The 23,755-nt window shown below is 43.0% G+C and overlaps 2 long non-coding RNA genes across 2 annotated transcripts; one reads left to right on the top strand and one right to left on the bottom strand.

Annotated features, from left to right (window-relative positions):
- The first annotated feature begins 698 nt into the window (after positions 1-698).
- LOC125754328 (uncharacterized) lies at positions 699-14,966 on the top strand. Its single transcript, XR_007408261.1, has 3 exons — positions 699-5,654; positions 12,692-12,899; positions 14,452-14,966. It is a non-coding gene; the product is annotated as an uncharacterized LOC125754328 (long non-coding RNA).
- Positions 7,909-22,880, bottom strand: LOC112662789 (uncharacterized). The gene is made up of 2 exons (XR_003138829.3): positions 22,763-22,880; positions 7,909-10,409 (listed from the first exon to the last, which is right to left on the bottom strand). It is a non-coding gene; the product is annotated as an uncharacterized LOC112662789 (long non-coding RNA).
- Positions 22,881-23,755: the final 875 nt, after the last annotated feature.

The raw sequence follows: 23,755 nt of genomic DNA, 5'->3' as shown, positions 1-23,755 counted from the left end.
TTTGCATTATGACCTTCAGTGAATGAGCATGTATCCATAAGCAGATACAAGCCATGATTCTAGACGATACCTTTGGGCACTTCTCTCTTTCTCTCTGTTTCCCTCTTTTTCTCTCACTGGTGAGATGGATTGAGTCTTATTCTCTCTCACTCTCTCACTATTCTGAGGTTAAAGATGGCAGATAATTTCCCTAACTTAAACTTAAAGCCTATTTTCCCTGCTGAAATTACCTGGGTTTCTTTTTAAATCATCTTTCTTCTCAGTGAAGTGATTTAACAAAATTGATTAATTCTTTCATTTGGGCTGAAGTATCAGTATGTGACTTTGCAGGCCAGAGGAGACTGTAAATAATGATTTCAGCAGGCATCTTGGTTCTCACTAGGTTTGCAGAAAAGTCAGCTCTGTTCTTGCTCAATTTTTAGGAAAAGGTCTGAGCTTGTGAAGTAGTTGCAATTAATCCAGGAAAGAACAAATCTCAGGTTTGTCCTTCAGACTTGGAGGGATCCTCTGGAGCACCATTCAGAGCTTTATACTGATGTAAATTAATAAACTGCCTTTGGCCATGGAAAAGATAAAAGAAAATATACAAGCTTCAGTAAGTCTCTTGAGACTTACAACATGACTCTTCGTCTTCCTAACAAAGGACCACAGAGTGTTTTAGTAAAGAAAAGCTACTCTTAGGCTATTCCTTGCAGGGTCCATGGAAAAGGTGGAGGCTTGATGTGACATCAAGTCCACAAATAGCAGAGAATAACATGTTGGACTGGGCTTGGGTGGGTTTGGCCTATTCATTGCTTCTCCTAAGGATGTTATTCTCCCTTCCTCCCCTCTGTTCTCCCCTCCTCTCTTCTCTTTTATTCTTTTCAGAAAGAGACACCTAGTCTGAATATTTATTGGCACATCTGCAGGATGCAGCCGAGCTGGTGGGATTAAGGAGAGGGCACCAATGGCGTCAGGAGGCAGGCAAAGCAGAGAAGCTCTGGAAACCCCTAGACTCCCAGACGTTCTGTTCTGGATGCTGCCAGAGGATGAAATCGTGTGGTGATGCATTTTATGTGTTGACTTGGCGAGGCCACAGTGTTCAGATGTTTGCTCAAACATGATTCTAGATGTTTTTCTGAATGTGTTTTTTAGATGAGACTAACATTTAACTCGTAAAATCTGAGTAGAGCAGATTACCCTTCATGATGTAGATGGGCCTCATCCAACTATGGGAAGGCTTTAATGGAAAAAAGGTTGACCTTCCAGGAGGAAGAGAGAATTTTGCTGGCAGATTACCTTCAAACTCAAACTCTAACTCATTCCTGGGTCTCTGGCCTGCTGGCCCACCCAGCAGATTTTAGACTTGCCAGCCCCCATAATTACATGTCATATTCCTTAAAATAAATTTCTGTCTTACCTACTGTCTTTCTGTTTCCATTGGTATCTATCTATCTATCTATCTATCTATCTATCTATCTATCATCTATCTATCATCTATCTAATTGTCCATCTATCATCTATCTATGGAGAGACAGAGAGACATACTATTGGTTCTATTTCTCTGGAGGACCTTGGCTAATAAACTCAGCTATAATTGTTTCATTCTCCATCTCCATTTGAGATCTGATTCAGAGAATATGAAACATCCTTAGGTCTCAAACTACTTTAATTCAGGTCTATGTTTTAAAAGACCTTTCTGGGTGTTGATAAATAAGGTGAAGGGGATAGAACATTTTCAGCCCAGCAAGCTAAATGAGGAGCCCTATTAATTGACTACTCAGACTGGAAAGACCTTAAGTAACATTAAGTTTGGCTGTGCCCTGTTATCTGTCATAAAATGTTACTGATCTTCTCTGACAGGTTTTTCTGGGATTTGCTGTCAAGAGATAGGGACACTCCTGTTATCCATTGTTTATTCATTGTGACTGTTGCCCTTTAATCCCATACCTTCTGTAACACCAAGAATTGCATCAGATTCTAAACCTACCCTTTGCTGAGAATAGTGTATTAACTACTATTAATGACTTAATAGTATGCAAAATGTAGTAATGCAAAATGACCTCACTGGCCTTGTATCAGTTTGACTCACCAATATAGAATATATATCTTACATAAATTCTCTTGCTTTTCAGAAGATTCTCAGACCTTGAGGTCTAGTGTTTCCTTCTTGCACACTTACAAATTGCACATAAAAAAAAAGTAGTGCTTCTAGTGGATCCTTTACACAGTGGGAAGTCTTGTTCCCCATCCCTTTCTCCTTCTACATCTGCCACCCCTTCCCTTATTCCACCTTGCTGTTTACTTCTGATACTAAAATATCTCTCATCACATCAGACCCAATGTTTACTACAGGCTCTCTCCATCCACTTCCCGAGGCTCTCTGCTTTTATCCCAGACTCCCTGGGGTTTATTTACAGCTTCTCCAACTTTCATTGCGATGGTGGGAGAACCGAGGGTTCCTTGAGACTCTAGGTAGCAAACTGGGTCTGTTGTAGTAGCTGAGAGATAGAAAGGAGCCCTGTCCTTATCATCTACTTATGCGGTGATCCTGGGAGACATATCCCTCCTGGAGTTCCTGTCCTGTTCCTAGCATTCCAGGGGTGTCAGGGCAGGAGGAGGGAGGCACAGTTGGCTACCAGGCTCTGAGGGTTGATTTAGAAATCTCAGGACTAAGAAGGGGTTTATTGATTTCATAGGATTTATTTCATTCAACAAATATTTTTGAGAGCCTACCCGAGGCCAGGCACTTTTCTAGAAATTGAAGATAAGGTCTCAGCTTTCTTAGAGCTTACATTTGTAGTCTATTGGAGACTGAAATGGTGCATAGTGATAAGCAACAGATGTTGGCTTCCAATATTCTCCTCTAAAACAGACTGAAATGCTGAACAATGCCTGTTTCTGAAGTTTTGCCATGTTAATATCCTTGGTTGTTTCTGAACAAATAGTTCATAGAGTTCCTTGGAACACATTTTAAAAGACAAAAATTCAGGTGTCATGTCATTCCTGGTTCTCTGTTCCTCTGCAGGTAAGATCCTTTAGGAAGAAACATGGGACGGGGAGAGAGTGTCTTGGTATGCCCTTTATCTCTTTCAGGCATTGCTTATGCCTTGGGAGCTAGGGCAGGTCTGGTGGTGGGAGTCCTTCACACTCTGGAGCAGGGATGGGCAAACTGTGGCCAACAGACCAACTCCAGCCCACCATTTGTTTTTGTAAATAAAGTTTTACTGAAACAAACTACCTGCATTCATCTGTGTATTGTCTATGGCTGTTTTCCTGCTACAGTGGCAGAGTTGAGTAGCTGCAACAGATATAGTCTGGTCTGCAAAGCCTAAATATTTATTATTTAGCCCTTTCAGAAAGCTGGCAGACTCTTTCTCTAGAGGAGTCGTTCCCCACCTGTGGTCCCCGTTCCAGAAGCATCTGCATCACCTAAAACCCTGTGAAGAAGCGCAAGTTCTCACCCCACCCTAAATCTACTCAATTGGAAACTTGGGTGGGGCCCAGCAACCTGTGCTTTCATGAGCCTTCCAGGGGATTCTGATTTGAGCTAAAGGTTGAGAATCACTGAACATATAATTTTCCCCTATAATGTTAGGGAAGCCCAGCAGTAGTTTTCAAATTCCTGATCTCTCTTTATTTTTTCATGCGATTGCTTAGAAAGTGAGCATTGCATGTTGAGATGCATTGGCTGAGGCATTTTAAGAGAAGTCATATCTAATGGCATTGATGATTAAGAGTGATATTCACTGCACAAAGGAGCATTAACTGATTTTATAACACTTGGGAGACCTAATATTTAGCTCATTGATTTATGAACATCACATCAATGTTCCTTTTAAAATTAAATCTCTTTAAATTAATTTTTCATCACTGTGAGGAGAGGATGCCATATAATTATACATAGCAGTGCATGGTGATGTCAAACAACTCTCCATACCGTCCCAGGGGGCCACGGATGAGTTGGACTTACAGACTGCTGTACAAGGCATAAGAAGGGTGTGCAGATGGCTGCCCTTCTTCCTGGAATACCTGGTGGTGCTGCTGACTCTTGCCCACTCTTGCCTTCCTCTGAGGAGGACAAAACTCTGAACCTGGGACACATCGAGTTTAGATGCTTGGGATTTCTGAAATGCAGTGACAACAATGAAATAGAAGGTAAGCGCTGGGAGTGCTAAGCCCATTGGAATTTCTCCAGGAACTTGGATCAGTTATGGGAGAAAAAATTTCATCCAACTCCCTTGAATTATGGCTGGTCTGGCTCTGGCTTCCAGATGCTCAGACTTGAAAAATGGTCATGAGGAAGGCTCTTCTTCTACCTTCACTTCAGGTTCAGAAATTATTTTTATGAGCTTTTCCTTTCATTTTCATTATCTCTATCCTCCCAACAGATGGGATTTTCACGGTCAGCCCAATGTTCTTTTGTTGTGTCATTAAACAAAGGAAATGAATGGAAGTGCTATCCTAGGTGATTAGGTGGAAGTTCATCATAAGGATGGCAAAAGAAACATTTCAGTTCCTTTCAGGCCTTCCACTGTCACCCCATTGACTCAACAGTTGCACAGCTTCTAATATTCTAGATGACAGGAGAGTTCACAGGTCATATGTTCTCTACTTGGATAGTGACTGTCCCTATGGACTCAATATTATTTGCATATGTTTATGATGAAGCATTTTATACATGTGTCACCTAAATGCGTTTATCAGAAATAGTAACATGATAGTTCTACTGTATTTTTATTGATAATTTCTATTTTATTCTCGAATAGAATACAGGCTATTTCCTACTGCACAGTTGTCGAACTACAAGCTGTGAGTAAAATTTTGCCTGATGTCTGTTGTATAAATAAAGTTTTATTGGAACACAGCCATGCCTGTTTACTTACATATTGCCCAATATGCTTTGTGCTACGAAGGCAAGGTTGAGTAGTTGTGACAGAGGTCATAAGGCCTTCTAAGCCCAAAATATTTACTGTTTGATCCTTGCAGTAAATTTGTCAATCCTATAGAGTGCAGGAAAAAGAAGTCAAAGCAGAGAGATTTGCTGCTTTGTAAATATTTTGATAATGGAGCACTTTAGGATTTTCCGTTATTTATTTTTAAGACTTTATTTTGTATGTGTATAGAAACATGACATAGGTAGATCCTTCCAGGGAGCACCATCTTTCCTCTCTGTGATATGATGAAATGAGCTGTAAAGAACAGTTTACCAGTAGAATGTAGGAAGAAGGTATCCAAGGGGCTGTGTTGAAATTCTTCTTTGAGTCAGAATTGGGTCCCCATCCCCTCTTCCTTGCTATCATGTCCTCGTATAAGACACTTTCCTTGACTGTGGGCTGGATCTAATGACTGGCTTCTACTGGATGGAGTATGGTGGAAGTGAAGGATGTTGTTCCTGAGATTAAGTCATAAAAAAACCATGACTCCTGTCTCTCTTTCTTGCTTCCCTAGTTTAGTTACCTTGAGAAAGCCAGCCTGTGAAGCAGTCCTGTGAGGAGCTCCATGGGCAAAAGACTGGGCCCTGTCAACAACCACATGAGTGAACTGGAAGCTAATTTATGGCCCCCACCTCAGATGAGACCCAGCCCTGTCCAACAGTTTTTCTGTAACCTCCTGAGAGACTCTGAGCCTCAGACACTAAGCTGAGCCACCTTGGATTCCTACCCACAGAGTTGGTGAGATAATAAATGTTTTTTGCTTTAAGCCACTAAATTTGGAGGTAATTTGTTATGCAGCTATAGGTAACTATTATACAGGGGAAAAAAACCAGAGCTGAATTAGGGGATGATATAACTTTCAGGCTGATAAAACTTTTTCAGTCTGCTTTATTTAAGTTAAATGAAATTAGAAGATATTGGGGCACTTGAGTGGCTCAGTGGTTGAGCATCTGCCTCCAGCTCAGGGCATGATCCCGGGGTCCTGGGATCGAGCCCTGCATGAGACTCCCTGCAGGGAGCCTGCTTCTCCCTCTGCCTGTGTCTCTGCCTCTCTCCCTGTCTCTCATGAATAAATAACTAAAATCTCTAAAAAAAAAAAAAAAAAAAGAAATTAGATGATATTACACAGAAGAAAAGATTCATGGCAGTCATACAGTTTTGAAGGGGGAAAACACTTTATTGATATTATAAAAATCTAATCTAGAAGCAGAAGAAAAGGGAAATCTTTTCCACATAGATGAGGGCAAGCAGTAAAGGAGAATAAGCCTGCATTCCAGCAGACCAGGTGCTGATGGCATCCAACCTCATCAGCTGGGGCAACCCTGTGGAGACAGGCCAGCTGGAGTCTCCATTAAGAGGTCTGGGGGGAGTGCCCTCCCCTCAGGTGGCCCTTCCAACTGACCATCTCCATATGGATCTTTTTTAATAGGGCAAATGAGAGTCTGAAGTTAACCTGTTTGCCTACGTGCAGTTTGGAGCGAGCTCCGTTTCTATGTTATCATGTCTTTCCATCTTTGCCTCTCCTCCCGGATTCCACCCTGAGATGCCAACCCAGCCTGGGGCCCGAGGGGATTGAGGTGAGATTTACAGCTCTTGGCGTCCAGACCAGAAGGGCCAAATCTGACCTGGAGATCAGCTAACGTCAATTAACCGGCTCCCAAGGTCACTTATGCAGTGCGAATCTCACAAACAACATTCTTTAGGCTGCCTGCATACATGCTGGTGGGGGTGGTGGGTCATGCAGGACACATCCCAGAAAAACCTCCAGCCGTACAGTACAACAGGTAAATTCGTGCTCTTTCCAAGAGTACTGTTATCTTACACGAGCTCAGATGTCCCCGCATATTAGCCTGTGTCCTCACATAGGTTAGCCTACAGCTCTGGGGCTGGGCTGGACGTGGCAGGTGGATCTCCACCTATTTTTTTTTTAAGATTTTATTTATTTATTCATAAGAGAAACAGAGAGAGAGAGAGAGAGAGAGAGGCAGAGACACAGGCAGAGGGAGAAGCAGGCTCCATGCAGGGAGCCAGACGTGGGCCTCGATCCAGGGTCTTCAGGATCAGGCCCTGGGCTGAAGGTGGTGCTAAACCACTGAGCCACCTGGGCTACCCTCCACCTATTTTTATGCACAGACCTGATACCATAGCTCATGTGGGAAAATGATATCAAGATATCAAATCTGGCCAATATTTACATAAAACCCAATGCCAGAAAATGCTCACTTTGTATTGAGCTGCTGGTTCTCTATAAATTGGACTATGCCATATCACAAGTATAAGTCTGGACTTGGTAAGAATCTGTACTTTGATCTATATGCGCGCTGTGGGGCAGCCCTGGTGCTCCGGAGCCCCCCAGAAGCCCCAGAGCTCTGGCGGGGGAGCCTTCGAGGAGAGCCCCCAGCTGCTCCTCTCGGCCTGCTGCCCTGGGGCCTCTGCAGCCGCTCGGGTGACAGCTGCTCCGGGGGTTGCTCGGAGGCTGTCAGCTGGAGTCATGAGGGCAGTGGGGGCAGGATGACTGCCGGGGCCACTTAGGTCTGGGTGGAAGCCAATTTGGGCAAAGGCAAATCAATTCGACTTGTATTCTTTACCTTTTCCCATTTACATTTGAGGACTCTTGAAAGGAGGATCCTTTCTGAATATGGACATATGCTTAGAACGACACAGGCATGGATACACATCTGCGCATGCACATCTTTCCTTCTTATGTTTTGCTTCACGTGGATGGCAAACAGAGCTGAAGAATACTTTGAAGCTTGTCCAGCCAGAGGCTCTAAACAAGCATCCACTTGCTGCACCTTGGGGGCTGTTTTGCAAAATACAGATTTGAGGTCCTGGCTTGACTGAATTGAATCAGAGTATCTGGTTGGGGGGGGGGGCCCAGGAGTCTGTACTTATTAGATGGTAATCCAGTCATGTCCACCCTTAAACCCCACGTTTGATGAGTGGGGACCTGTTTCAGTTTGCTGGGGCCCCATAACAAAGAACCACAGACTTAAACCATGGAAATTTATTGTCTCCCAGTTTTGGAGACAAGAAGTCCAAGATTAAGCTGTCAGCAGGGTCGGTCCCTTCTGTGGCTGGAAGGGAGAGTCTACTCCAGGCTGCTCTTCTTGGCAGGTCAAAGGCCATCTTCTCCCTGCGTCTCTGCATGCCCATCTTCCATTAATGTGTGTCCATGTCCAATAAGTTTTATTGGATTGGGGCCCACCCTTATGACCTTAGTTTAACTGGATTACTTCTGTAAAGACCCTGTCTCCAAATAAAGTCCTACCCTGAGATAGTGGAGGCTCCAACATGCCTTTTCAAGGAGACGCAACTTGACTCATAACAGCACCCCTTTACATAATAGATGACTATGTCGTAAGCACTCCAGGATGCTAAAATGATCAGAGCTAATGTTTTGGGGTACTTTACTGTCTGTGCTGTTTTATATGTACTATTTAATTTTAACCTTCACAGCAAACTTTGAAGACATTGTTATGTCTCTCAATTTGGAGACAATAAAACCGAGGCTTACAGAAACTAGCTACCTTGCTCAAGGCCTCACCACGAGTACATGGCAGAGGAGGAATGAGTCCAAACACCATGCTTTTTTCCTGCTATATAGTAGTTGTCAGACGTCTGTTGCACAAATCCCTTTGCTTTTAGCTAGTATTTGCTTCCCTATGCTCTTGGTCTAATTTCTTTGCCCGTTTTGGGGAGCTGAGTGACTGTGTTCTTCCTCTTTGTCAGAAGCTTGTAGGTTTCTAGAACCTTTTAAGTATTGCCTTTTTCCGGGTATACACCCTTGTTCTTTCCTGGGTGACACACCCTGAGTCCTCTGACCATGGTGGTTGTGTCTCCTTGGACCTCTTCAGTTTGCTGATGAGCACCTTCAAGAGTGTAGACTGGAACTGGGTTTGGACATAGTCCTGCTTCACACATTGGCTTATCATGCTCACAGTGAATGAAAATCTCCCAGCTACTTGTACACAGTGTCTCATCAAGCCGATGACACACTGGCTTGTCCTTTCTGTGAAGAGGGTCAGAATACTGGCTAAGCACATAGTGTAGGCCAGAACTCTGTGCCCATTTGGTGTTCACCTAAAGAGCATGTCTTTTTTCTTGTCGCTCTGCCCTTCATCTCCTTAGCGAGGCCCTCTTTTCCCCTGCCAGCCCTCCTCATCCCTGGTCTCCTCCACTTATCCAAATAAGAAGAGAGTGCCATCAATGGTTTATGGTCAGATGGAAAAATTGGGGTCAAGGGTACTAGGCCTAGGACTCTATATCCAGAAATGAAGACGATGCATTTTCCTGGAGCCTCTACAGTTCTCATTCCTGGGGCCCCCAAGCTGGCTCACTGATCAGGGGCTCCAACAGGCCATTGCATGGGGAGAGAGGAGCCCTGAGAGAGGCTTAGAGGCAGCCAGGGATGGGATCCGTAGCAGAACAAACACTGTGGTCCTAAGGGGCAAGAGGATCCTAGACTCCGGGAGGAGAGATGGCTCTTACCAGGTCCTTGTTTTCCTGAGGCTCGGTGAGAAGGGGCTGATGGTCACACTGAATACCCCAACTCTATTCATATTGAGCATGGAGCTCTAACTAAGGGGGAAAATCTTACAGGTTCTTCTCCTTCTTCCTTCCATTTCCTTCCTTCCTTCCTTCCTTCCTTCCTTCCTTCCTTCCTTCCTTCCTTCCTTCCTTCCTTCCTTCCTTCCATATTTTAGGCAAACAATCTCATTTGTGGAGTTGAAGGCCTTGGCCTCTTTAAACAGGCATTAGCAGACTGAACAACCTATCTCCTGGGCAGTGGCGTGAGGGTGTGGGTGCTGCTCAGAGCCCAGCCTCAGGTCCCTCTGAAATCTCACCCTGGGTTGGAGCAGTCCTCAAAAAACCTCCCAGCCTATTCCTGAGTGGCCCCTGGATGGGGGTCAGGATCACTTGTGGTCCATTGCTGCTGCTTCCAGGCTTTGGCACATGTGTCCCCAAGCTGGGCTAGGCAGCTGGGCTCCCTCTGCTGTGGCCTAGAACTAGAGTCCACTGTTTCCTTGAGTTCTGTCCTGTGAGCTGGCTGCTTCCTTGCTGGCTTTCCCCCATGGGCTCCCTCACTTTGTTGTCATCACAGAACCTGGAGCTCCCCTTACTAACCTTCCTTTAGCCTCTATTTTCCCCTCCCTCTGGGTAAAGATTTCCAGCTCTGCAGAGCTCATTTTCTGTGAACCTGTCCAACTTCTGTCCAAGCCTCTGCTGAGTTTCCCATCTACTCTGAGGCAGAGGTGCCAGGAGTCCATCACTCTTGCTGCTTTAGACTTTGGGCCAAAACTAAAACAGGAAGCAGGAAATGGGAGGCAGGAAGCAGGAAGTGGGAAACAGGCAGTGGGAAGCAGGAAATGGGAAGCAGAAAGTAGTTATTTGGTGCCACATCAGGTGTCCTTCTTCTGGGGTTCAGGAAACTTCAGCCGGCCCAGGGGCAAGGCGATTGGCAATGCAGAGAATCCTGCCCTTGGGGCTAACCTGTAGAAGATATCCAGGAAAATTATTGACCAGCGTGCTGATTTCAGCTACTAGGGAAATAACAATGTGGGATAGGAAAAAAAAATACTGAGAGCTATTGTAGAAATAATTCCAGTAACTGTTATTTGAACCAACTACTTACCATCCATGCCTATTAGTCATGGGAAAGATAAACACTCACTCACATTTAAAAAAAATCTACTTAACTTGGAGGCAAGTTTTCTTCAATTATCAAGTCAATATGGCTCATATGTGTGCCACCTGCCTGGTGTGTTGCTTGGGTAACAAGGTCTGAAAAACATCTAGAGAGACATTGGCCTGTAATGAAGATGGAGTAGACACTCCAGACACTCCCCTGTGGACATTTTATCAAACAGGCTACCTTGTGTTTCTTCTTTTCTGTAGCTGACATATCATTGAAACATTGAGTGTGAGTAAAAATTTCCCATCATATGGAATTTCAAATGTCCTTTAAGATCTGTCTCTAAAGCATGCATTCTCAAAGGGGCAATATTGTACTCAAGAGAGCATAAAAATCATATTCCTTTATACATTGTTTATATAGCTTTTTATGTGTAAAGCATGGATATATATATAAATCATACATAGATATACAGTGTGTCCTTAACATTAAAATTTCACTGGGGGAAATATATGGACAAAAATGTCTTAATATGACTTAAAAGGGGTACCTCAGTCAGTTAAATGTCTGCTTTTGGGTCAGGTTATGATCTCAGGGTCCTGGGATTGAGTCCCGCTGTGGGTTGCCTGCTCAGTGGGGAGTGTGCTTCTCCCTTGGCTTGTTCTCTCATTCTCTCTCTCTCTCTCTCCCTCTCAAAAAAAAAAAAAAGTCTTAAAAGGCTCATTGGGGGTTTGGGAAAAAAAGGCTGAGAAACACTGCCCAAATGGGCACTTTTAGTATACTTCTATTTTACAGTATTACCTTCTAATTAGTTTTTCAATGGAAATGTGGATTTTCATACCTTGGGCTTGCTTAAAGTCAGACAGATCTATTGAAAGTCTGTTACTGCTAGAAGGCAACATTCATCCATCTTAGCTATTGTACAGCGGCCCCCAGGAGAGTCTTCTAGCTGGGAAATCTGCCGTGCTATTATAAAATAATAAGGCTGCTTATTGTCCACAGCTCATGGAAGCAGTCTCATTATTATTTTATGGTCAAATCTCTGGTGATAACAGTACTGATAATTACAACGCCATATTTCATCAAAGCAAGACTCCATTGATTGTAAGATGTGCCATTAAAATTTGACACAATGCTAGGATGCTGTAGACTGCCAGATGAACTGAAGAAATGTTAAAATGTGGGGAAATGTGCATTTTAGGATCAACAAAAAGCAGAAATGATAGCTGACAACAACCTCCAAGTCTTTATTGCGTGCCTGGTTTATCTCACTAAACACTTTTAACGGGGTGATGCCTATTACATGCAATGATTCTTATTATTACCATCCCCATTTTTTAGATGAGGATGACTGTAACTTGCCTAGGATCTCAGACTCTGAGATGTTAGAAGAAAGAGTCAACTCCGGGACCCTTATGCCTCAGCCTTCTAGTGAACACAAGGAAGCATCTTCCTCTACCTCTCTTCTCCCAGTTACCCCAAAGAACAGGTGCACCGCAGTTCACTCAACATATAAGTTTCTAGAGAGGGCACAAAATGGAATGCTCGTATCTTTCAAAGACACAAGGGGAATTTTATTTTTTAAAGAGGTGCTGTGGAAAGAATGCCTTAGTTATGTGGCCTCCCCACACCCTCCTACTTTGGTAGGAGGAGATTTATCGTGAAGCCAGGAGGACAAGGGTTTGGTCCTTACTCCTGCACACACCTGCAGTGATAATGTGGCTGAAGGTTCACCTTTCTGAGTCTCGGTGGCTAGGTAGGAGTCATGAAGCCTCATAAATCCAGGCTCTCATAGTCACACGGCTTCATTAATAAACTCCTGAGGATGAGATGTTAAACCCACACTCCTAATAGGTTTATAGCTTTCTGCTTGGGGTTGCTGTCAGGGGGAGGTGTTCTATTTTTATCTCTTTTGCCTTTGTTCTGATTGCTATTCTGTAAAGGATCTTGGTCATCCGGAGTGTATTTAGTTCATTCGGCTGGGACACTTCCTTAATGGTATAGAGATAACCAATTGTACAGTTTATATTGGAATTGAGAATTTTGTCTCCCTCAAGAATATTATAATCTTAACTTATTGTTTGAGGCTCCATTGCTTTTGGATAAATACGAAAATGTGTTTTCTCTTTCTCTATTCCAGTGGGCAGTTTTTCAAATGGACTGTAACAGAAGCTTCTCTGTTTGCATTGGGAGTCATCTCAGGTTTGCATTCAGAAAACCTAATAAAAATGAGAGAGGCAAGCAACTGAGCTAAAGCAGAGGAATGGAAAGAAGTTGTTTGATGAGGATTATGCAGAATAATGGCACAGAACTGTCCTTGCAGAAGGACTTGGCAGTTTCTCAGGAAGGTGGGTGTTTGTGTTTGCTCACTCCAGGTGGTCTTTCCCAAAGCTTCTGATGACCCTTCATTCCTCAAGCAAAACTACACACATAAGGTAGAGGATCCTTCCACACTGGCCTCACTTAGATTGGGGTATTTCCAGTAAGTTCTCCTTCTTTTCTGACTTCATGTGCTATAACACTGTTTGAAATTATTTTAAACCAAACCTGAACAAACCAAACAAAAATTCTATTAAAAAAATGATGGCTTGGGGATCCCTGGGTGGCGCAGTGGTTTGGCGCCTGCCTTTGGCCCAGGGCGCGATCCTGGAGACCCGGGATCGAGTCCCACGTCGGGCTCCCGGTGCATGGAGCCTGCTTCTCCCTCTGCCTGTGTCTCTGCCTCTCTCTCTCTCTCTGTGACTATCATAAATAAATAAAAAATTAAAAAAAAAAAATGATGGCTGGGCAGCCCGGGTGGCTCAGCGGTTTAGTGCCACCTTCAGCCCGGGGCCTGATCCTGGAGACCCGGGATCGAGTCTCGTGTCGGGCTCCCTGCATGGAGCCTGCTTCTCCCTCTGCCTGTGTCTCTGCCTGTCTCTCTCTCTGTCTCTCATGAATACATAAATAAAAAATCTTTTAAAAAAATGATGGTTGCTGGAGGTTGCCCAGTAATATTTTTTCTGTCAGTTTCTGGACAGAAAAATGTCCTACATTTGTTAACTGTACATGTTGCCGAATGTCAGAAGGATATTTTATTTTCCCTTAATATTTCTCCATAATTTTAGTTCCTTTGAGGAAATATTGTCAATTGAACAAATAAACTTTGGCCTGTAGTTTGGAAATGTTTTGGTCCTGTTTCTTAGAATTTTTTTTTAAATTTTTATTTATTTATGATAGTCACACACAGAGAGAGAGAGGCAGAGACACAGGCAGAGGGAGAAGCAGGCTCCATGCACCGGGAGCCCGACGTGGGACTCGATCCCGGGTCTCCAGGATCGTGCCCTGGGCCAAAGGCAGGCGTTAAACTGCTGCGCCACCCAGGGATCCCGGTCCTGTTTCTTCTTGGGGTTTGGTGTCGTGGTCTTTGACTGGGAAGGAAAGCTGCTCCTATGATTCACACTGGTGCTTCCCTAGCAGCTGAATGGCTGATGGGGCTCACCAGAGCTGACCATGCTCCTGTCTCTTTCAACCTGGCTTTCAGCGATGCCATGTTGGTAGCTTGAAATGACCTCAGGAGAGTATTTATACCACAGAAATTGATAAATACTATAAACCAAGGTCTTTTCCCTGCCCTTTCCCCACCATGAGATCCCACTGTTAAATATTTATGCTCCTCCAGTCCCTATGGCTATTGAATCTTGGTGACAAACCCTAGAAGACATGTTATAAATGTTGGACAGAAAGTCACTGTCTGTGCCTATAAGAGACTCATTTTAGACCTAAAGACACCTGTAGATTGAAAGTGAGAGGATGGAGGACCATCTATCATACTAATAGATGTCAAAAGAAAGCCAGAATAGCCATACATATATCAGATGAACTAGATTTTATTTTATTTATTTATTTTTTTTGAACTAGATTTTAAACCAAAGACTGTAACAAGAGATGAAGAAGGACACTATATCATAATAAGACTTTCCAACAAGAAGATCTAACAATTGAAATATTTATGTACCTAACTTGGGAGCAGCCAAATATGTAAAACAATAACAAACATAAAGGAACTCATTGATAATAATTCAATAATAGTAGGGGACTTTAACACCCCACTCACAGCAATGGACAGATCATCTAAGCAGAAAATCAACAAAGAAACAATGGCTTTGAATGATACACTGGACCAGATGGACTACACAGATATATTCAGAACATTTCATCCTAAAGCAGCAGATTACACACCCTTTTCAAGTGCACATGGGAAATTCTCCAGAATAAATCACATACTGAAATGAGATGAAAGTCACATCTCAATAAGTACAAAAAGATTGAGATCATACCATGCATATTTTCTAAGCACAATGCTATGAAACATGGAGTCAACCACAAGAAAAAATTTGTGAAGATCATACATGAGGTTAGAGAACATACTACTAAAGAACGAATAAGGAGTGGGCTGGGTGGCTTAGTCAGTTAAGCATCTGACTTCAGCTCAGGTCATGATCTCAGGATCCTGGGATCAAGTCCTGTGTTAGGCTCCCTCTTCAGCGGGGAGCCTGCTTCTCCTTCTCCCTCTGCCCCTCCTGCTTATGCTCTCTCTCTTGCTCTCAAATAAATAAAAAAAATCTTAAAAAAAGAATGAATAGGTTGATCAGGAAATTAAAAAAAAAAGTAAAAAAAAAACAAATCATGGAAAAAAATGAAAATTAATCCAAAATGCTCAAACCTTTGGGATATAGCAAAAGTGGTCATAAGAGGGAAATTCATAGCAATACAGGCCTTACTCAAGAAGCAAGAAAAATCTCGAGTATACAACCTAACCTTACATTTAAAGGAGCTAGAAAAGGAATAGCAAATGAAGCCTAGAGTCAATAGAAAAAGGGAAATAATAATGATTAGAGCAGAAATAAATAAAGGATACAGACACAAACAAACAAAAAACCCAGTAGAACAAATCAATAAAACTGGGATCTGGTTCTTTGAAAAAATTAATAAAATTAATAAATCCATAGCCAGATTCATCAAAAAGAGAAAGGATCTAAATAAATAAGATCACAAACGAGAGAGAAGAGATCACAACCAACACCACAGAAATACAAATAATTATAAGAGAATATTATGAAAAATTGTATGCCAACAAATTGGGCAATCCGGAAGAAATGGATAAATTCCTAGAAACATATAAACTACCAAAACAGAAACAGGAAGAAATAGAAAATTTGAATAGCTGCATAATCAACAAAGAAGTTGAATCAGTAATAAGAAAATCTCTCAACAAACAAAAGTCCAGGGCCAGATGGCTTCCCAGGAGAATTCCACCAAACATTTAAAGAAGAGTTAATACCTATTTTTCTCAAAATGTTCCAAAAACATAGAAATGGAAGAAAAACTTCCAGACTCATTCTACAAGGCCAGCATTTACTTGATTCCAAAACCCAATAAAGACCCCACTAAAAAGGAGAATTACAGGCTAATATCCCTAATGAACATGGATGCAAAAATTCTCATCAAAATACTGGCAAATCGAATCCAACAGTACATTAAAAGAATCATTCACCACGATCTAGTGGGATTTATTCCTGGGCTGCAAGTGTAGTTTAATATTTGCAAATCAATCAGTGTGATACACCACATTAAAAAGAAAAGATAAGAACCATATGATCCTCTCAATAGATGCAGAAAAAACATTTGGCAAAGTATAGTACCCATTCTTGATAAAAACCCTCAACAAAGTAGAGATAGAGGGACCATCCCTCAACATCATGAAGGCCATATACAAAACACCCACAGCTGATATCATCCTCAATGAGAGCTTTTCCTCTCTGATCAGGAACAAGACAGGGATGTATATTCTCATCATTACTATTTAACATGGTACTTGAAGTCCTAGCTTTAACAATCAGACAACAAAAAAAGAAACAAAAGGCATCCAAATTGGCAAGGAAGAAGTCAAACTTTCACTATTCACAGATGATGTGATACTCGGTGTAGAAAACCTGAAAGACTCCACCAAAAATTTGCTAGAACTGATACACAAATTCAATAAAGTCACAGGAGGGGATCCCTGGGTGGCACAGCGGCTTGGCGCCTGCCTTTGGCCCAGGGCGCGATCCTGGAGACCCAGGATCGAATCCCACGTCGGGCTCCCAGTGCATGGAGCCTGCTTCTCCCTCTGCCTATGTCTCTGCCTCTCTCTCTCTCTGTGTGACTATCATAAATAAATTTTGAAAAAAAAAAAATAAAAAAAAAATAAAGTCACAGGATACAAAATCAATGTAAGAAAGCTGTTGCATTTCTATGCACCAATATTTTAAGTAGCAGAAAGAAAAATCAAGGAATTGATCCCATTTACCATTGCACCAAAACCCATTAGATACCTAGGAATAAACCTAACCAGAGTTAAAAAAATCTAAACTCTGAAAACTGTAGAACACTGATGAAAGAAATTGAAGAGAACACAAGGAACTGGAAACACATTCCATGCTCATGGTTTGGAAGAACAAATATCGTTATAATATCTATACTACCTAAAGCTCATTTAATTCAATCCCTATCAAGATACCACCAGCATTTTTTACAGAACTAGGACAAACAATCCAAAAATTTGTATGGAAACACAAAAGATCCTGAATAGCCAAAGTGATCCTGAAAAAAGCAAAGCAAAGCTGGAGACATCACAATTCTGGACTTTAAGCTATATTACAAAGCTGTAGTCATCAAAACAGTATGGTACAGGCACAAAAACAGACACATAGATCAAGGGAACAGAATAGAGAACCCAGAAATAGACACACAACTATATGGACAACTTATCTTTGACAAAGCAAGAAAGAGTATCCAATGGGAAAAAGACAATCTCTTCAACAAATGTTGTTGGGAAAACTAGACAGCACATGCAGAAGAATGAAACTGGACTACTTTCTTACAACACACAAAAAATAATTCTAAATGGATGAAAGACTTAAATCTGAGACAGGAGTCCCTCAAAATCCCAGAGGAGAACACAGGCAGCAATCTGTTTGACCTTGGCTAGAGCAATTTCTTATTAGACATGTCAATGGGTGCAGGGGAAACAAAAACAAAAATAAACTATTGGGACCTCATCAAGATAAAATGCTTCTGCACAGCAAAGGAAACAACAAAATTAAAAGGCAACCTGTAGAATGGAGGGAGATACTTGAAAATGGCATATCTGATGAAGGATCAGTATCCAAAATCTATGAAGAAACTCAACACCCCAAACCCAAATAATCCAGTTAAGAAGTGGGCAGCAGAAATGAATAGCCATTTTTCTAAAGGAGACATCCAGATGGCTAACAGACACATGAAAGGATACTGAACATGACTCATCGTCAGGGAAATACAAATCAAAACCACAGTGAGATATCACCTCACACCTGTCAGAATGGCTAAAATTAACAACAGAAGAAACAACAGCTGTTGATGAGGATGTGGAGAAAGGGGAACCCTCTTGCACTGTTGGTGGGAATGCAAACTGGTGGAGCCGCTCTGGAAAACAGTGTGGAGATTCCTCAAAAACTTAAAAGTAGAGCTACCCTACAACTCAGTAATTGTAGTACTAGGTATTTACCCAAAGTTTACAAAAATACGGATTTGAAGGGTGTTTACACATCAGTGTGTCAATGTTTAATTACAGCAGCTTTATCAACAAGAGCTGAACTATGGAAAGAACCCAAGTGTCCATCGACTGATGAATGGATAAAGAAAATATGATATATATACAAAACAGAAGATTACTCATCAAAAGAATGAAATATTGCCATTTACAATGATGTGGATAGAGCTAGAGGGAATTACGCCAAGCGAAGTAAGTCAGTCAGAGAAAAACAAATACCATGTGATTTCACTCATATGTGGAATTTAAGAAACAAAAGAGATGAGCAGAGGGGGAGAAAGAGAGAGAGGCAAACCATAAAACAGACTCTTAACTATAGAGAACTCACTGAGGGTTGCTGGAAGGGGGTGGAGGAGGGATGGGCTAGATGAGGGATGCGGATTATGGAGGGCACCTGTTGTGATGAGCACTGGGTGTTATATGTAAGTGATGAATCACTGAAATCTACTCCTGAAACTAATATTACACTATATGTTAAATAACTGAAATTTAAATAAGAACTTGAAACAAAAAAATTTTTAGTTGTTACATAGATGGATATTACTTAAATTTAGTAGCTGTAGGCTTAGATTGACATATTTTGTTTTCTTCAGAAGTATTTTTGACAAAATGATACTAATTATAAATGAGTTATTATTTTATTTTATTTTTTAAAGGGTTTTATTTATTTATTCATGAGAGACACACACAGAGAGAGGCAGAGACACAGGCAGAGGGAGAAGCAGGCTCCATGCAGGAGCCTGACTTGAGACTCGATCCGCAGTTCCCAGGATCACATCCTGGGCTGAAGGCGGCGCCAAACCGCTGAGCCACCTGGGCTGCCCCTATTTTTTTTTTTTTTTTTTTTAGAGGAAGAAAGTCACTGTCTAGGAACCTGGTCTGGAGTTTGCCAGCAGGTGAGTAAGCTGGCTACTCTTACTGCCACCATCTCTGCCATCACTCACCTGGAAGTTGTTGCTGTACCTGTGTGTGTGAGCCTGGGTGTGTGTGAGAACCTGTGTGTGTCCCTATGTGTGTGTTCATGTGATTAAGCCTGTGTGTATGTGTGTGTACACGTGCTCTAAAACTTGTGCAACCATACATGCACAAGAGCCCCCACTGGATGGGGCTGAGCATTGGTTAGCTGAGGCAAAAAGCTGCTCAGGGCCGTGCATGGTTCTGTGGGAGTGAGGAACAGCTCTCTAGGAGAGTATGAGGATGGGTCCTCTCCTATCACATCCTTCCCCTTCTCTTGCTTACTGCTCCTTCCTGTCTGTTAGACTTAACATTCAGGAACTTTTAAAGAGGAAATTTTAAAGAGGAAAAGTTGCCCAATGGGGAGGCTGGTGTGGTAGGAGGGAGGAGGGAGTGCTAATGCCACCTGTTTGATGGGCAATGGGGGGAGTCTGTGGGCTGGCGGTATGTCAGAGCCTTGGGGCTTCTCTAGGACCTTCCAGCTGGTTCTTCTCTTCCTCCCTAGTGAAAACTAAGACTGGACCCAGGGACCTTTGTCCAGTTCTTGGTCATTGTGTAGCTACTGTTTAGGCTATTGGGCCTGAGTGACCACCCAGAGTGAGAGATGTGGGCAGGAGCCATGGCTTCCTCTTTGCGCTCTGAGGCTGGGTTCTCCAGCGCCTACATGGGCTTATGGATTGCCTCTTTGCTCTATAGTCTTTACAAATCATTGCTGCTTTAAGTAAATCTCACGGAGATTCTCTGGGGTAGGTCCCTCATATTCCCATTTCACTCTTGGGGAGACTGAGGTCCCGAGACATGAAGTAGTTGCCCCAAATATAACATCAGGCAAGTAGCAGAAGCAGAGGTGAAAGCCAAAGTTCCAGACTCTAAGTCACATTTCTATTTTGTCTGGGGGCCAGAAGCAGTTTTTGAGCCTATTTGCAGGTTTCTGTTAACTTAAATGTGATTCTCTCTTCAACCCATTTTGCATGTCAAGCATAACCATCAGAATCCCTCCTTCCCAGGCCAATGTGAGGATGTTGGTGCATAACCCATGACTCAGGGTCTGCTCCATGGTGGGACTTTTACCTTTATCTCCACTCCATGCCCTGACTTTGGCAGAAGAAGTCCCCCTATTTAGACTTGACAGGCAAAGTGGCAGGAGGGTGTTCATCCCTCCACCCAGCCCTTGTTCGAACCACTGGGGAGACTAAAGCCGAGAGGACGCAGAGATTTGCCCAACATAGAATGTGGACTGCAGGCTCCACCGGGTAAGCAAAGGCCCATCTTGCACCCTTTTCTCCACCTGAGGGTACAGAATGGGCTCTGCTAGGGGTGAAGGGTGGTGCATGAAGCCCCTTGAAAGATAACAGGAGATTATTGTTACAGAAGAAACACAAGGGAATGCCTGAGGAGAGATGCAAGAATGGCTCGGTGCATGGTGGGGCTGCAGAAGCCCACATAAAGGTGGGCGTCTGTGACATGACCCAAACACCAGTGACCACTGGCGGGGGTGGGGGAGGGCTCTTGTCCTCCCCAGAGGCCCTAGACTTCACAGAGCAATGGCAGGTGCTAGTGAGAGATTTTTACCTCTGAGGTCATGTCCTGCAGAAAGCAGATGCTCAGAATGTGTGGTGACAGACGAATAAAGCAAAGAAGGCGTGAGCGGCAATGCTGTTGACCGCTCGTCTGTCCGGCTCCCTTCATTGGCTTTTTCCCCCCAGAGCAGAGAATGCTTCTAATGACACTGACCCTAGCAATGATCAAATAAGGCCTTGGTTGTATTCCTTTTCTTAACTGGAATTGCTTGTTTGTCCGAGTGTGGCTGTCATTTGACTGCCTCTAGTAAAAGGGAATATGCTAAAATTTTATAAGTTTATGAATTTCATAAATTTTCAATTTTTAGCATTGAGAGATGTCCATTTTGGGTCCATCTGTTTACTGTTAATGGATTTCAGATTCAGTCTGATCTTTAGCATTCCATGAAAATTTTGACTATTGGTATTTAGATAATTACAAAAATACATTCAGAATAATGTATCTCAGATATTACATTTTTCTAATGGTTCATTATGGTTTTGAACAGAGGAATGTCAAGCCTTAAAATATTCTATAGCTCTGAGGGGCCTGGTTGGAAATAACGATGTTCTTTTGTGGAACACAAAGTATAGAAGAGAGATTCCTTTTCTCTTTACGTCCGTAGCAGTGTTCTTGTACAATACATCTCAGGTGTACATGACATCTGCTCTCTCCATCAGAGTTCTCAAAAGTGTGCTGAATAAAACTGGATGAGAAATTCAGAATATTCCTTACTTTTTGGTGTGGTAGGGATTATACACATCAGTGTGTGTAAAGCCATCTTCATATGGTGAGTCCGAACTCCTGGATATGGTGAGAGTTCTAAACCTCCCAGATGGCATTGTCCCAGGTGGCACTCATGGCTGTGACCTTGACCAAAGCCATTGGTCTGCTCTTTTTTTTTTTTTTTTTTTTGGTGTGTGAACTGCTATCCTCTCTCATGCAAAAATATCCCCTTGACCTCATAGTCATCAACAAAGTCTCAAATGATGCTCCTCTAGTGGTCCTACTCAGTGTGCATTAGCAGGTCACAGGACCAGCCTGTAATTATTTTCCATATGGTAGAACTCAGAGAAACTTATACACTTTTTTTTCTCAGCCTCAAAATTCAACACATGGAATGGGCCTCAATTCTCTACCCCTTACTTTTCCCCAAGCCCTTTGTTGAATGCCTTTGCTGCTCTGCTTATCAGGAGGTGACACGTATTCCCTGCCTCTAAGTGTGGGCCACCTTGTGACTTGCCTCAGCCCAAAGACACAGTGGATGTGACAGTGTGTCAGGGATCTTGTGCCCTTCTGCTCCCTCTCATGCTACTCTACTTTGCCATGAGGATGTGCCTAGGCTAGCCTGTTTGAGGATTGTCCTAGCCGAGGCCATCCCAGGGCAGCCCGTCCCCAGCCACCCTGCCCACTGATCACAGACTCATGAGCATGACAAGCCAAGAATACCCCAGCCCAGATCACTGGCACCACAGCTAACTCAGAAATGACAAATGGTTGCAGTTTTAAGGCACTGGACATCAGGGCATTTTGTTACTCACCACCAACTAATTGATACAATTTGAGCACAATAAGCATCTGGTAAATGTTGCTAATGTTTTCAGTTTTTATCAGCTCACCAAGTATAGTTCTGTTTGCTTTACTGTGAGGCCTCCTTCCAGTGTGACTCTCCTCTCAAGTCCCCGTTTACTGCCGCTCTCTGTGCCAAGCACAAGCTTCATAGACACCGAACATACCCTACTCCCTGCTTTTCATTTCCTTATGTAGCTTTCAAGAAAAAACAAACCAAAGAACTTCTTCCTCATAGAAGAAAGATCAGACTCCATCACATTCCCGGAAACACATTACATTTACATAACAGATACAAGGAGAAAGGTGACTGCCTTCCAAACACTGGTGTTTGGCCTCAATTTGTCCTCCTCCTCTGTCCTAAAAGCAGGAGCATGAGCATCATCCTCATCCCCACGGCTGACTCAGGCAAGCCCCAAAGTGCCAAGCACAGAGAGAAGACTGAGTAAACACCCTTGGAACAGAGTTGAATTAGGCGAAGGGACACCCTGTCTAACTGGATTTGGATCCTACCTGTGCCAGCTCTCTGCCATTTGACCTTGGCCCAACCAGTCATCCTCTCCGAATGTGTTTCTCTTTTCATAAGCAGGGACTAATTCTGTGTGCTCTGCTTATCTCATGCAATGAGGACCAATCCTCATTGCAAGGATTAAATTAGATGGCATGTGTGGAAATGCTTTGTAAACTATTGAGAACTGTGTCGTGCGATGCAAGGCACTGTTATGATTGCTACTATTTCAGGTCCAGCAGGGAGCTTGGATCTGGGAAGAATGGCAGAAAGCCCAGGGTTGCAGGGTGGAGAGGCTGAATTGTTTCTTTATCAGCAGATAAAGTAGGAAAAGCATTGTGACTCATATCAGAAAAGAAGCCTGGCAAACACTAAGAACATAGTCTGGAGAAAACTGACGAGCCCACAGTTGGAATTCTGCACTGGGGTTTAGAAACATGAACACCAGGATGCCGAAAGCATTGGAAGGAGCCCAGGGAAAAGCAACTCGAGCCACTCCAGAACAGAAGGCCCAACTTGGGAGGGAGTCAGCATGAAATGTGTGTGCCTTGGCTACCAGGAATTTGTACTTGTTCTCCTAGGTTCTTCCAAAAGGAAGCTGTTTCAGGGATGTGTAACCTGCTCTGGCATGAGTGCTGGTGTACAGAGCCCTGCCCAGGGACCTCCAGAGTCTGCTCCTAGTTTGGGTGAAGAAGCAGAGACGTGCCAGTTGAAGAGAAGCCAAAGGCTTCTACTTGGACCAAAAGGAGTCATACGGATTAGGGTACTTTTGGTAGCAAGCCACGGATAAGCTAACAACGAAATCAGCTGGGACTGAATTCACCCCACTTGATCTCCCTGCTACCCTCAGTGGCTTGGCTTGTCCTGTTAGTCTGGTTTCCCTCACAGTTCAAAGAAGGCTGCTACAATTCCAGGCATGCCACACAGATGGCAGCTCTGTCCTTTTTTTTTTTTTTTTGAGCAGGGAATAATTTCCCAGATATTTCCCAGCAGATTCC

Source organism: Canis lupus, chromosome 34 (genome assembly GCF_003254725.2).
Source record: "Canis lupus dingo isolate Sandy chromosome 34, ASM325472v2, whole genome shotgun sequence".
Classification (NCBI taxonomy): domain Eukaryota; kingdom Metazoa; phylum Chordata; class Mammalia; order Carnivora; family Canidae; genus Canis; species Canis lupus.
This window is presented reverse-complemented; position numbering and strand designations above follow the sequence as displayed.